Source organism: Phyllopteryx taeniolatus, unplaced genomic scaffold, assembly GCF_024500385.1.
Source record: "Phyllopteryx taeniolatus isolate TA_2022b unplaced genomic scaffold, UOR_Ptae_1.2 contig_29, whole genome shotgun sequence".
Classification (NCBI taxonomy): domain Eukaryota; kingdom Metazoa; phylum Chordata; class Actinopteri; order Syngnathiformes; family Syngnathidae; genus Phyllopteryx; species Phyllopteryx taeniolatus.
In genome coordinates this window covers 109499-125228 of record NW_026903217.1, presented here as the reverse complement: position 1 = coordinate 125228, position 15730 = coordinate 109499, and the positions used below count along the sequence as shown (strand labels likewise).

The 15730-nt window shown below is 39.6% G+C and overlaps 8 non-coding genes across 8 annotated transcripts; all 8 read right to left on the bottom strand.

Moving 5' to 3' along the window:
- Positions 1 to 579: 579 nt before the first annotated feature.
- On the bottom strand, positions 580 to 698 carry LOC133473572 (5S ribosomal RNA). The gene has a single exon (XR_009787155.1). It is a non-coding gene; the product is annotated as a 5S ribosomal RNA (ribosomal RNA).
- Positions 699 to 2599: 1901 nt separating this feature from the next.
- On the bottom strand, positions 2600 to 2718 carry LOC133473575 (5S ribosomal RNA). Its single transcript, XR_009787158.1, has one exon. It is a non-coding gene; the product is annotated as a 5S ribosomal RNA (ribosomal RNA).
- A 1902-nt stretch (positions 2719 to 4620) lies between these two features.
- LOC133473571 (5S ribosomal RNA) lies at positions 4621 to 4739 on the bottom strand. The gene has a single exon (XR_009787154.1). It is a non-coding gene; the product is annotated as a 5S ribosomal RNA (ribosomal RNA).
- Positions 4740 to 6639: 1900 nt separating this feature from the next.
- LOC133473578 (5S ribosomal RNA) lies at positions 6640 to 6758 on the bottom strand. The gene has a single exon (XR_009787161.1). It is a non-coding gene; the product is annotated as a 5S ribosomal RNA (ribosomal RNA).
- Positions 6759 to 8655: 1897 nt separating this feature from the next.
- On the bottom strand, positions 8656 to 8774 carry LOC133473570 (5S ribosomal RNA). Its single transcript, XR_009787153.1, has one exon. It is a non-coding gene; the product is annotated as a 5S ribosomal RNA (ribosomal RNA).
- A 1904-nt stretch (positions 8775 to 10678) lies between these two features.
- Positions 10679 to 10797, bottom strand: LOC133473577 (5S ribosomal RNA). The gene has a single exon (XR_009787160.1). It is a non-coding gene; the product is annotated as a 5S ribosomal RNA (ribosomal RNA).
- A 1900-nt stretch (positions 10798 to 12697) lies between these two features.
- On the bottom strand, positions 12698 to 12816 carry LOC133473599 (5S ribosomal RNA). Its single transcript, XR_009787172.1, has one exon. It is a non-coding gene; the product is annotated as a 5S ribosomal RNA (ribosomal RNA).
- A 1902-nt stretch (positions 12817 to 14718) lies between these two features.
- LOC133473576 (5S ribosomal RNA) lies at positions 14719 to 14837 on the bottom strand. Its single transcript, XR_009787159.1, has one exon. It is a non-coding gene; the product is annotated as a 5S ribosomal RNA (ribosomal RNA).
- Between the last annotated feature and the right edge of the window lie 893 nt (positions 14838 to 15730).

Here is a 15730-nt window from a genome sequence, read left to right as displayed (position 1 = left end):
ATTATGTCTCCAAAGTATTTTCTGTCAAATGGCTATCCGTTATCGCACGAGAGGGGCTCCAAGTACCGGAGACAAATTCCTTGTATGTTTCTGACATACTCGGCAAATATAGATTCTGATTTTTATTCTGCTGATTCTGATTGAATTTATCTAATCTACTCCTTCTAATACTGCCATTCACTCGACTGTAATGTATTCCTCGGAAGTGGTTCGGGTTCATAAACCGTGGCTTTGAGGTCCACACAATAATGTGCAATAATTACGTATCATTTAAAGATCCATACCTTCGTATCCTTAGCCTCGAGCGAATTAAAAGCACTGATGTGATAAAATCGTGACGTATCACGTGATACTAATATATATATATATATATATATATATATATATGTAGATATATGTGTGTATAGATTTTTTTTTTTTTTTACTGTCGGAAAAGGAGATACGGGATGTTTAAAAAAGGTACGTGAAGATTCTGTCTCCTAATAAAGAGATGGTAAGTCATAAGAGAGAGAATGACTGCATTATAATTTAGGTCAACCACCGATAAGAAAACGATTCCACGAGAATCTAAAGTGAAAAAGCTTACAGCACCTGGTATTCCCAGGCGGTCTCCCATCCAAGTACTAACCAGGCCCGCCCCTGCTTAGCTTCCGAGATCGGACGAGATCGGGCGTTCTCAGGGTAGTATGGCCGTAAGCCACATGGTTACCTGAAAAGCAACATTTTATATTTAAAAAATATCAAATTTCGCTTAAAAATATCGAGCGGATCGCGTCATTTTTTATTCTCCAATTGTTGGCTGGTCTATTTTGGAGTTTTTTGTGTGGATGATGCAAACTCATTCTCAACACTACAAATATGTGATCAGATCATAGATTTTGAAAAGTTAACACACGAGAGAATTTGAGAACTTGCACGCTGCCAAAACTCAGACAAGAGCATGCAAAATCCTCTTGGACCCTCCACATCCTGGTCACCAACTCTTCAGAAACAGAGTCATCTTTATTTGCCATGTATGTCCAAAAAACACACAAGGAATTTGGTAGTTGGAGCCACTCTCGTACGACAACAGACAGTCAATTGACAGAGAACACTTTTGAGACATAAAGACGTTGACAAAAAACAGTCACTGAGCAATTTAGGGTTGCTAGCTATCGTAATGCCGGTTCATTTTTTTTGGACAATTGTGCAAAAAGATGCAGAGTCCTCTAGCATTTAGAGCAGTTCGAAAGACTAATATTGCAATAGTCCGGTGCAATGACCATTGTGCAAAGGGCGCCGAGACTTCAAGCGAGTAGTGCGATAATCTGGGACAACGTTTATTGTGCAAATGTAGATTCTCTTCAGTGTGCAATTGGAGCAGATGCTACTAGCATGAGTGGCCAGTATTGGTCAACAACAGATATGCAAATAGTGCAGCGTGGCGAGACTACTACAATGAGTGCACGAGTCATATATAATTGTCTTCTTCCAGCTCCTTCCCCCAGGCAAGTGCTATCGAACAATGCAAACAAAAACTAGCAGACATTCCAACACTTTCGTCCCGCTTACCGTTAACTTCTTAAACAGTTCACTTACAATTGCATTGTAACATGCTGCCAATTTGTCTTGAGATTGTTGTCCCATCTCTGTCGGGCCAATTATACATTATTCGTGCATTCACTGTAGTAGTCTCGCCACTCTGCACAATTTGCATATCTGTTGTTGACCAATACTGGCCACTCATGTGGTTGAGAAGTATCTGCACCATTTGCACAATGGACACTGTTCCAGATTATCGCACTACGATTCGCTTTATACTGCTTAAATTTCTCGAAGTCTCTTCACGTTTTGCAAAATTGTCACTGTACCAGATTATTGCTCGATCAGTCATTTCAAATTGCTCTAAATTGCTAGAGGACTCTGCATCATTTGCACAATTGTCAAAAAATAAAAAATAACACAAAATTTGCATTGACATGACCACATTACCGCTAACCTTTCATTGCTCAGTGATTCTCTGTACTTTGGTCTCATGTGATTATGTCTCCAAAGTATTTTCTGTCAAATGGCTATCCGTTATCGCACGAGAGGGGCTCCAAGTACCGGAGACAAATTCCTTGTATGTTTCTGACATACTCGGCAAATATAGATTCTGATTTTTATTCTGCTGATTCTGATTGAATTTATCTAATCTACTCCTTCTAATACTGCCATTCACTCGACTGTAATGTATTCCTCGGAAGTGGTTCGGGTTCATAAACCGTGGCTTTGAGGTCCACACAATAATGTGCAATAATTACGTATCATTTAAAGATCCATACCTTCGTATCCTTAGCCTCGAGCGAATTAAAAGCACTGATGTGATAAAATCGTGACGTATCACGTGATACTAATATATATATATATATATATATATATATATATATGTAGATATATGTGTGTATAGATTTTTTTTTTTTTTACTGTCGGAAAAGGAGATACGGGATGTTTAAAAAAGGTACGTGAAGATTCTGTCTCCTAATAAAGAGATGGTAAGTCATAAGAGAGAGAATGACTGCATTATAATTTAGGTCAACCACCGATAAGAAAACGATTCCACGAGAATCTAAAGTGAAAAAGCTTACAGCACCTGGTATTCCCAGGCGGTCTCCCATCCAAGTACTAACCAGGCCCGCCCCTGCTTAGCTTCCGAGATCTGACGAGATCGGGCGTTCTCAGGGTAGTATGGCCGTAAGCCACATGGTTACCTGAAAAGCAACATTTTATATTTAAAAAATATCAAATTTCGCTTAAAAATATCGAGCGGATCGCGTCATTTTTTATTCTCCAATTGTTGGCTGGTCTATTTTGGAGTTTTTTGTGTGGATGATGCAAACTCATTCTCAACACTACAAATATGTGATCAGATCATAGATTTTGAAAAGTTAACACACGAGAGAATTTGAGAACTTGCACGCTGCCAAAACTCAGACAAGAGCATGCAAAATCCTCTTGGACCCTCCACATCCTGGTCACCAACTCTTCAGAAACAGAGTCATCTTTATTTGCCATGTATGTCCAAAAAACACACAAGGAATTTGGTAGTTGGAGCCACTCTCGTACGACAACAGACAGTCAATTGACAGAGAACACTTTTGAGACATAAAGACGTTGACAAAAAACAGTCACTGAGCAATTTAGGGTTGCTAGCTATCGTAATGCCGGTTCATTTTTTTTGGACAATTGTGCAAAAAGATGCAGAGTCCTCTAGCATTTAGAGCAGTTCGAAAGACTAATATTGCAATAGTCCGGTGCAATGACCATTGTGCAAAGGGCGCCGAGACTTCAAGCGAGTAGTGCGATAATCTGGGACAACGTTTATTGTGCAAATGTAGATTCTCTTCAGTGTGCAATTGGAGCAGATGCTACTAGCATGAGTGGCCAGTATTGGTCAACAACAGATATGCAAATAGTGCAGCGTGGCGAGACTACTACAATGAGTGCACGAGTCATATATAATTGTCTTCTTCCAGCTCCTTCCCCCAGGCAAGTGCTATCGAACAATGCAAACAAAAACTAGCAGACATTCCAACACTTTCGTCCCGCTTACCGTTAACTTCTTAAACAGTTCACTTACAATTGCATTGTAACATGCTGCCAATTTGTCTTGAGATTGTTGTCCCATCTCTGTCGGGCCAATTATACATTATTCGTGCATTCACTGTAGTAGTCTCGCCACTCTGCACAATTTGCATATCTGTTGTTGACCAATACTGGCCACTCATGTGGTTGAGAAGTATCTGCACCATTTGCACAATGGACACTGTTCCAGATTATCGCACTACGATTCGCTTTATACTGCTTAAATTTCTCGAAGTCTCTTCACGTTTTGCAAAATTGTCACTGTACCAGATTATTGCTCGATCAGTCATTTCAAATTGCTCTAAATTGCTAGAGGACTCTGCATCATTTGCACAATTGTCAAAAAATAAAAAATAACACAAAATTTGCATTGACATGACCACATTACCGCTAACCTTTCATTGCTCAGTGATTCTCTGTACTTTGGTCTCATGTGATTATGTCTCCAAAGTATTTTCTGTCAAATGGCTATCCGTTATCGCACGAGAGGGGCTCCAAGTACCGGAGACAAATTCCTTGTATGTTTCTGACATACTCGGCAAATATAGATTCTGATTTTTATTCTGCTGATTCTGATTGAATTTATCTAATCTACTCCTTCTAATACTGCCATTCACTCGACTGTAATGTATTCCTCGGAAGTGGTTCGGGTTCATAAACCGTGGCTTTGAGGTCCACACAATAATGTGCAATAATTACGTATCATTTAAAGATCCATACCTTCGTATCCTTAGCCTCGAGCGAATTAAAAGCACTGATGTGATAAAATCGTGACGTATCACGTGATACTAATATATATATATATATATATATATATATATATATGTAGATATATGTGTGTATAGATTTTTTTTTTTTTTTACTGTCGGAAAAGGAGATACGGGATGTTTAAAAAAGGTACGTGAAGATTCTGTCTCCTAATAAAGAGATGGTAAGTCATAAGAGAGAGAATGACTGCATTATAATTTAGGTCAACCACCGATAAGAAAACGATTCCACGAGAATCTAAAGTGAAAAAGCTTACAGCACCTGGTATTCCCAGGCGGTCTCCCATCCAAGTACTAACCAGGCCCGCCCCTGCTTAGCTTCCGAGATCGGACGAGATCGGGCGTTCTCAGGGTAGTATGGCCGTAAGCCACATGGTTACCTGAAAAGCAACATTTTATATTTAAAAAATATCAAATTTCGCTTAAAAATATCGAGCGGATCGCGTCATTTTTTATTCTCCAATTGTTGGCTGGTCTATTTTGGAGTTTTTTGTGTGGATGATGCAAACTCATTCTCAACACTACAAATATGTGATCAGATCATAGATTTTGAAAAGTTAACACACGAGAGAATTTGAGAACTTGCACGCTGCCAAAACTCAGACAAGAGCATGCAAAATCCTCTTGGACCCTCCACATCCTGGTCACCAACTCTTCAGAAACAGAGTCATCTTTATTTGCCATGTATGTCCAAAAAACACACAAGGAATTTGGTAGTTGGAGCCACTCTCGTACGACAACAGACAGTCAATTGACAGAGAACACTTTTGAGACATAAAGACGTTGACAAAAAACAGTCACTGAGCAATTTAGGGTTGCTAGCTATCGTAATGCCGGTTCATTTTTTTTGGACAATTGTGCAAAAAGATGCAGAGTCCTCTAGCATTTAGAGCAGTTCGAAAGACTAATATTGCAATAGTCCGGTGCAATGACCATTGTGCAAAGGGCGCCGAGACTTCAAGCGAGTAGTGCGATAATCTGGGACAACGTTTATTGTGCAAATGTAGATTCTCTTCAGTGTGCAATTGGAGCAGATGCTACTAGCATGAGTGGCCAGTATTGGTCAACAACAGATATGCAAATAGTGCAGCGTGGCGAGACTACTACAATGAGTGCACGAGTCATATATAATTGTCTTCTTCCAGCTCCTTCCCCCAGGCAAGTGCTATCGAACAATGCAAACAAAAACTAGCAGACATTCCAACACTTTCGTCCCGCTTACCGTTAACTTCTTAAACAGTTCACTTACAATTGCATTGTAACATGCTGCCAATTTGTCTTGAGATTGTTGTCCCATCTCTGTCGGGCCAATTATACATTATTCGTGCATTCACTGTAGTAGTCTCGCCACTCTGCACAATTTGCATATCTGTTGTTGACCAATACTGGCCACTCATGTGGTTGAGAAGTATCTGCACCATTTGCACAATGGACACTGTTCCAGATTATCGCACTACGATTCGCTTTATACTGCTTAAATTTCTCGAAGTCTCTTCACGTTTTGCAAAATTGTCACTGTACCAGATTATTGCTCGATCAGTCATTTCAAATTGCTCTAAATTGCTAGAGGACTCTGCATCATTTGCACAATTGTCAAAAAATAAAAAATAACACAAAATTTGCATTGACATGACCACATTACCGCTAACCTTTCATTGCTCAGTGATTCTCTGTACTTTGGTCTCATGTGATTATGTCTCCAAAGTATTTTCTGTCAAATGGCTATCCGTTATCGCACGAGAGGGGCTCCAAGTACCGGAGACAAATTCCTTGTATGTTTCTGACATACTCGGCAAATATAGATTCTGATTTTTATTCTGCTGATTCTGATTGAATTTATCTAATCTACTCCTTCTAATACTGCCATTCACTCGACTGTAATGTATTCCTCGGAAGTGGTTCGGGTTCATAAACCGTGGCTTTGAGGTCCACACAATAATGTGCAATAATTACGTATCATTTAAAGATCCATACCTTCGTATCCTTAGCCTCGAGCGAATTAAAAGCACTGATGTGATAAAATCGTGACGTATCACGTGATACTAATATATATATATATATATATATATATATATATGTAGATATATGTGTGTATAGATTTTTTTTTTTTTTTACTGTCGGAAAAGGAGATACGGGATGTTTAAAAAAGGTACGTGAAGATTCTGTCTCCTAATAAAGAGATGGTAAGTCATAAGAGAGAGAATGACTGCATTATAATTTAGGTCAACCACCGATAAGAAAACGATTCCACGAGAATCTAAAGTGAAAAAGCTTACAGCACCTGGTATTCCCAGGCGGTCTCCCATCCAAGTACTAACCAGGCCCGCCCCTGCTTAGCTTCCGAGATCAGACGAGATCGGGCGTTCTCAGGGTAGTATGGCCGTAAGCCACATGGTTACCTGAAAAGCAACATTTTATATTTAAAAAATATCAAATTTCGCTTAAAAATATCGAGCGGATCGCGTCATTTTTTATTCTCCAATTGTTGGCTGGTCTATTTTGGAGTTTTTTGTGTGGATGATGCAAACTCATTCTCAACACTACAAATATGTGATCAGATCATAGATTTTGAAAAGTTAACACACGAGAGAATTTGAGAACTTGCACGCTGCCAAAACTCAGACAAGAGCATGCAAAATCCTCTTGGACCCTCCACATCCTGGTCACCAACTCTTCAGAAACAGAGTCATCTTTATTTGCCATGTATGTCCAAAAAACACACAAGGAATTTGGTAGTTGGAGCCACTCTCGTACGACAACAGACAGTCAATTGACAGAGAACACTTTTGAGACATAAAGACGTTGACAAAAAACAGTCACTGAGCAATTTAGGGTTGCTAGCTATCGTAATGCCGGTTCATTTTTTTTGGACAATTGTGCAAAAAGATGCAGAGTCCTCTAGCATTTAGAGCAGTTCGAAAGACTAATATTGCAATAGTCCGGTGCAATGACCATTGTGCAAAGGGCGCCGAGACTTCAAGCGAGTAGTGCGATAATCTGGGACAACGTTTATTGTGCAAATGTAGATTCTCTTCAGTGTGCAATTGGAGCAGATGCTACTAGCATGAGTGGCCAGTATTGGTCAACAACAGATATGCAAATAGTGCAGCGTGGCGAGACTACTACAATGAGTGCACGAGTCATATATAATTGTCTTCTTCCAGCTCCTTCCCCCAGGCAAGTGCTATCGAACAATGCAAACAAAAACTAGCAGACATTCCAACACTTTCGTCCCGCTTACCGTTAACTTCTTAAACAGTTCACTTACAATTGCATTGTAACATGCTGCCAATTTGTCTTGAGATTGTTGTCCCATCTCTGTCGGGCCAATTATACATTATTCGTGCATTCACTGTAGTAGTCTCGCCACTCTGCACAATTTGCATATCTGTTGTTGACCAATACTGGCCACTCATGTGGTTGAGAAGTATCTGCACCATTTGCACAATGGACACTGTTCCAGATTATCGCACTACGATTCGCTTTATACTGCTTAAATTTCTCGAAGTCTCTTCACGTTTTGCAAAATTGTCACTGTACCAGATTATTGCTCGATCAGTCATTTCAAATTGCTCTAAATTGCTAGAGGACTCTGCATCATTTGCACAATTGTCAAAAAATAAAAAATAACACAAAATTTGCATTGACATGACCACATTACCGCTAACCTTTCATTGCTCAGTGATTCTCTGTACTTTGGTCTCATGTGATTATGTCTCCAAAGTATTTTCTGTCAAATGGCTATCCGTTATCGCACGAGAGGGGCTCCAAGTACCGGAGACAAATTCCTTGTATGTTTCTGACATACTCGGCAAATATAGATTCTGATTTTTATTCTGCTGATTCTGATTGAATTTATCTAATCTACTCCTTCTAATACTGCCATTCACTCGACTGTAATGTATTCCTCGGAAGTGGTTCGGGTTCATAAACCGTGGCTTTGAGGTCCACACAATAATGTGCAATAATTACGTATCATTTAAAGATCCATACCTTCGTATCCTTAGCCTCGAGCGAATTAAAAGCACTGATGTGATAAAATCGTGACGTATCACGTGATACTAATATATATATATATATATATATATATCTATGTAGATATATGTGTGTATAGATTTTTTTTTTTTTTACTGTCGGAAAAGGAGATACGGGATGTTTAAAAAAGGTACGTGAAGATTCTGTCTCCTAATAAAGAGATGGTAAGTCATAAGAGAGAGAATGACTGCATTATAATTTAGGTCAACCACCGATAAGAAAACGATTCCACGAGAATCTAAAGTGAAAAAGCTTACAGCACCTGGTATTCCCAGGCGGTCTCCCATCCAAGTACTAACCAGGCCCGCCCCTGCTTAGCTTCCGAGATCGGACGAGATCGGGCGTTCTCAGGGTAGTATGGCCGTAAGCCACATGGTTACCTGAAAAGCAACATTTTATATTTAAAAAATATCAAATTTCGCTTAAAAATATCGAGCGGATCGCGTCATTTTTTATTCTCCAATTGTTGGCTGGTCTATTTTGGAGTTTTTTGTGTGGATGATGCAAACTCATTCTCAACACTACAAATATGTGATCAGATCATAGATTTTGAAAAGTTAACACACGAGAGAATTTGAGAACTTGCACGCTGCCAAAACTCAGACAAGAGCATGCAAAATCCTCTTGGACCCTCCACATCCTGGTCACCAACTCTTCAGAAACAGAGTCATCTTTATTTGCCATGTATGTCCAAAAAACACACAAGGAATTTGGTAGTTGGAGCCACTCTCGTACGACAACAGACAGTCAATTGACAGAGAACACTTTTGAGACATAAAGACGTTGACAAAAAACAGTCACTGAGCAATTTAGGGTTGCTAGCTATCGTAATGCCGGTTCATTTTTTTTGGACAATTGTGCAAAAAGATGCAGAGTCCTCTAGCATTTAGAGCAGTTCGAAAGACTAATATTGCAATAGTCCGGTGCAATGACCATTGTGCAAAGGGCGCCGAGACTTCAAGCGAGTAGTGCGATAATCTGGGACAACGTTTATTGTGCAAATGTAGATTCTCTTCAGTGTGCAATTGGAGCAGATGCTACTAGCATGAGTGGCCAGTATTGGTCAACAACAGATATGCAAATAGTGCAGCGTGGCGAGACTACTACAATGAGTGCACGAGTCATATATAATTGTCTTCTTCCAGCTCCTTCCCCCAGGCAAGTGCTATCGAACAATGCAAACAAAAACTAGCAGACATTCCAACACTTTCGTCCCGCTTACCGTTAACTTCTTAAACAGTTCACTTACAATTGCATTGTAACATGCTGCCAATTTGTCTTGAGATTGTTGTCCCATCTCTGTCGGGCCAATTATACATTATTCGTGCATTCACTGTAGTAGTCTCGCCACTCTGCACAATTTGCATATCTGTTGTTGACCAATACTGGCCACTCATGTGGTTGAGAAGTATCTGCACCATTTGCACAATGGACACTGTTCCAGATTATCGCACTACGATTCGCTTTATACTGCTTAAATTTCTCGAAGTCTCTTCACGTTTTGCAAAATTGTCACTGTACCAGATTATTGCTCGATCAGTCATTTCAAATTGCTCTAAATTGCTAGAGGACTCTGCATCATTTGCACAATTGTCAAAAAATAAAAAATAACACAAAATTTGCATTGACATGACCACATTACCGCTAACCTTTCATTGCTCAGTGATTCTCTGTACTTTGGTCTCATGTGATTATGTCTCCAAAGTATTTTCTGTCAAATGGCTATCCGTTATCGCACGAGAGGGGCTCCAAGTACCGGAGACAAATTCCTTGTATGTTTCTGACATACTCGGCAAATATAGATTCTGATTTTTATTCTGCTGATTCTGATTGAATTTATCTAATCTACTCCTTCTAATACTGCCATTCACTCGACTGTAATGTATTCCTCGGAAGTGGTTCGGGTTCATAAACCGTGGCTTTGAGGTCCACACAATAATGTGCAATAATTACGTATCATTTAAAGATCCATACCTTCGTATCCTTAGCCTCGAGCGAATTAAAAGCACTGATGTGATAAAATCGTGACGTATCACGTGATACTAATATATATATATATATATATATATATATATATATATGTAGATATATGTGTGTATAGATTTTTTTTTTTTTTTACTGTCGGAAAAGGAGATACGGGATGTTTAAAAAAGGTACGTGAAGATTCTGTCTCCTAATAAAGAGATGGTAAGTCATAAGAGAGAGAATGACTGCATTATAATTTAGGTCAACCACCGATAAGAAAACGATTCCACGAGAATCTAAAGTGAAAAAGCTTACAGCACCTGGTATTCCCAGGCGGTCTCCCATCCAAGTACTAACCAGGCCCGCCCCTGCTTAGCTTCCGAGATCAGACGAGATCGGGCGTTCTCAGGGTAGTATGGCCGTAAGCCACATGGTTACCTGAAAAGCAACATTTTATATTTAAAAAATATCAAATTTCGCTTAAAAATATCGAGCGGATCGCGTCATTTTTTATTCTCCAATTGTTGGCTGGTCTATTTTGGAGTTTTTTGTGTGGATGATGCAAACTCATTCTCAACACTACAAATATGTGATCAGATCATAGATTTTGAAAAGTTAACACACGAGAGAATTTGAGAACTTGCACGCTGCCAAAACTCAGACAAGAGCATGCAAAATCCTCTTGGACCCTCCACATCCTGGTCACCAACTCTTCAGAAACAGAGTCATCTTTATTTGCCATGTATGTCCAAAAAACACACAAGGAATTTGGTAGTTGGAGCCACTCTCGTACGACAACAGACAGTCAATTGACAGAGAACACTTTTGAGACATAAAGACGTTGACAAAAAACAGTCACTGAGCAATTTAGGGTTGCTAGCTATCGTAATGCCGGTTCATTTTTTTTGGACAATTGTGCAAAAAGATGCAGAGTCCTCTAGCATTTAGAGCAGTTCGAAAGACTAATATTGCAATAGTCCGGTGCAATGACCATTGTGCAAAGGGCGCCGAGACTTCAAGCGAGTAGTGCGATAATCTGGGACAACGTTTATTGTGCAAATGTAGATTCTCTTCAGTGTGCAATTGGAGCAGATGCTACTAGCATGAGTGGCCAGTATTGGTCAACAACAGATATGCAAATAGTGCAGCGTGGCGAGACTACTACAATGAGTGCACGAGTCATATATAATTGTCTTCTTCCAGCTCCTTCCCCCAGGCAAGTGCTATCGAACAATGCAAACAAAAACTAGCAGACATTCCAACACTTTCGTCCCGCTTACCGTTAACTTCTTAAACAGTTCACTTACAATTGCATTGTAACATGCTGCCAATTTGTCTTGAGATTGTTGTCCCATCTCTGTCGGGCCAATTATACATTATTCGTGCATTCACTGTAGTAGTCTCGCCACTCTGCACAATTTGCATATCTGTTGTTGACCAATACTGGCCACTCATGTGGTTGAGAAGTATCTGCACCATTTGCACAATGGACACTGTTCCAGATTATCGCACTACGATTCGCTTTATACTGCTTAAATTTCTCGAAGTCTCTTCACGTTTTGCAAAATTGTCACTGTACCAGATTATTGCTCGATCAGTCATTTCAAATTGCTCTAAATTGCTAGAGGACTCTGCATCATTTGCACAATTGTCAAAAAATAAAAAATAACACAAAATTTGCATTGACATGACCACATTACCGCTAACCTTTCATTGCTCAGTGATTCTCTGTACTTTGGTCTCATGTGATTATGTCTCCAAAGTATTTTCTGTCAAATGGCTATCCGTTATCGCACGAGAGGGGCTCCAAGTACCGGAGACAAATTCCTTGTATGTTTCTGACATACTCGGCAAATATAGATTCTGATTTTTATTCTGCTGATTCTGATTGAATTTATCTAATCTACTCCTTCTAATACTGCCATTCACTCGACTGTAATGTATTCCTCGGAAGTGGTTCGGGTTCATAAACCGTGGCTTTGAGGTCCACACAATAATGTGCAATAATTACGTATCATTTAAAGATCCATACCTTCGTATCCTTAGCCTCGAGCGAATTAAAAGCACTGATGTGATAAAATCGTGACGTATCACGTGATACTAATATATATATATATATATATAGATATATATATGTAGATATATGTGTGTATAGATTTTTTTTTTTTTTTACTGTCGGAAAAGGAGATACGGGATGTTTAAAAAAGGTACGTGAAGATTCTGTCTCCTAATAAAGAGATGGTAAGTCATAAGAGAGAGAATGACTGCATTATAATTTAGGTCAACCACCGATAAGAAAACGATTCCACGAGAATCTAAAGTGAAAAAGCTTACAGCACCTGGTATTCCCAGGCGGTCTCCCATCCAAGTACTAACCAGGCCCGCCCCTGCTTAGCTTCCGAGATCGGACGAGATCGGGCGTTCTCAGGGTAGTATGGCCGTAAGCCACATGGTTACCTGAAAAGCAACATTTTATATTTAAAAAATATCAAATTTCGCTTAAAAATATCGAGCGGATCGCGTCATTTTTTATTCTCCAATTGTTGGCTGGTCTATTTTGGAGTTTTTTGTGTGGATGATGCAAACTCATTCTCAACACTACAAATATGTGATCAGATCATAGATTTTGAAAAGTTAACACACGAGAGAATTTGAGAACTTGCACGCTGCCAAAACTCAGACAAGAGCATGCAAAATCCTCTTGGACCCTCCACATCCTGGTCACCAACTCTTCAGAAACAGAGTCATCTTTATTTGCCATGTATGTCCAAAAAACACACAAGGAATTTGGTAGTTGGAGCCACTCTCGTACGACAACAGACAGTCAATTGACAGAGAACACTTTTGAGACATAAAGACGTTGACAAAAAACAGTCACTGAGCAATTTAGGGTTGCTAGCTATCGTAATGCCGGTTCATTTTTTTTGGACAATTGTGCAAAAAGATGCAGAGTCCTCTAGCATTTAGAGCAGTTCGAAAGACTAATATTGCAATAGTCCGGTGCAATGACCATTGTGCAAAGGGCGCCGAGACTTCAAGCGAGTAGTGCGATAATCTGGGACAACGTTTATTGTGCAAATGTAGATTCTCTTCAGTGTGCAATTGGAGCAGATGCTACTAGCATGAGTGGCCAGTATTGGTCAACAACAGATATGCAAATAGTGCAGCGTGGCGAGACTACTACAATGAGTGCACGAGTCATATATAATTGTCTTCTTCCAGCTCCTTCCCCCAGGCAAGTGCTATCGAACAATGCAAACAAAAACTAGCAGACATTCCAACACTTTCGTCCCGCTTACCGTTAACTTCTTAAACAGTTCACTTACAATTGCATTGTAACATGCTGCCAATTTGTCTTGAGATTGTTGTCCCATCTCTGTCGGGCCAATTATACATTATTCGTGCATTCACTGTAGTAGTCTCGCCACTCTGCACAATTTGCATATCTGTTGTTGACCAATACTGGCCACTCATGTGGTTGAGAAGTATCTGCACCATTTGCACAATGGACACTGTTCCAGATTATCGCACTACGATTCGCTTTATACTGCTTAAATTTCTCGAAGTCTCTTCACGTTTTGCAAAATTGTCACTGTACCAGATTATTGCTCGATCAGTCATTTCAAATTGCTCTAAATTGCTAGAGGACTCTGCATCATTTGCACAATTGTCAAAAAATAAAAAATAACACAAAATTTGCATTGACATGACCACATTACCGCTAACCTTTCATTGCTCAGTGATTCTCTGTACTTTGGTCTCATGTGATTATGTCTCCAAAGTATTTTCTGTCAAATGGCTATCCGTTATCGCACGAGAGGGGCTCCAAGTACCGGAGACAAATTCCTTGTATGTTTCTGACATACTCGGCAAATATAGATTCTGATTTTTATTCTGCTGATTCTGATTGAATTTATCTAATCTACTCCTTCTAATACTGCCATTCACTCGACTGTAATGTATTCCTCGGAAGTGGTTCGGGTTCATAAACCGTGGCTTTGAGGTCCACACAATAATGTGCAATAATTACGTATCATTTAAAGATCCATACCTTCGTATCCTTAGCCTCGAGCGAATTAAAAGCACTGATGTGATAAAATCGTGACGTATCACGTGATACTAATATATATATATATATATATATATATATATATATGTAGATATATGTGTGTATAGATTTTTTTTTTTTTTTACTGTCGGAAAAGGAGATACGGGATGTTTAAAAAAGGTACGTGAAGATTCTGTCTCCTAATAAAGAGATGGTAAGTCATAAGAGAGAGAATGACTGCATTATAATTTAGGTCAACCACCGATAAGAAAACGATTCCACGAGAATCTAAAGTGAAAAAGCTTACAGCACCTGGTATTCCCAGGCGGTCTCCCATCCAAGTACTAACCAGGCCCGCCCCTGCTTAGCTTCCGAGATCAGACGAGATCGGGCGTTCTCAGGGTAGTATGGCCGTAAGCCACATGGTTACCTGAAAAGCAACATTTTATATTTAAAAAATATCAAATTTCGCTTAAAAATATCGAGCGGATCGCGTCATTTTTTATTCTCCAATTGTTGGCTGGTCTATTTTGGAGTTTTTTGTGTGGATGATGCAAACTCATTCTCAACACTACAAATATGTGATCAGATCATAGATTTTGAAAAGTTAACACACGAGAGAATTTGAGAACTTGCACGCTGCCAAAACTCAGACAAGAGCATGCAAAATCCTCTTGGACCCTCCACATCCTGGTCACCAACTCTTCAGAAACAGAGTCATCTTTATTTGCCATGTATGTCCAAAAAACACACAAGGAATTTGGTAGTTGGAGCCACTCTCGTACGACAACAGACAGTCAATTGACAGAGAACACTTTTGAGACATAAAGACGTTGACAAAAAACAGTCACTGAGCAATTTAGGGTTGCTAGCTATCGTAATGCCGGTTCATTTTTTTTGGACAATTGTGCAAAAAGATGCAGAGTCCTCTAGCATTTAGAGCAGTTCGAAAGACTAATATTGCAATAGTCCGGTGCAATGACCATTGTGCAAAGGGCGCCGAGACTTCAAGCGAGTAGTGCGATAATCTGGGACAACGTTTATTGTGCAAATGTAGATTCTCTTCAGTGTGCAATTGGAGCAGATGCTACTAGCATGAGTGGCCAGTATTGGTCAACAACAGATATGCAAATAGTGCAGCGTGGCGAGACTACTACAATGAGTGCACGAGTCATATATAATTGTCTTCTTCCAGCTCCTTCCCCCAGGCAAGTGCTATCGAACAATGCAAACAAAAACTAGCAGACATTCCAACACTTTCGTCCCGCTTACCGTTAACTTCTTAAACAGTTCACTTACAATTGCATTGTAA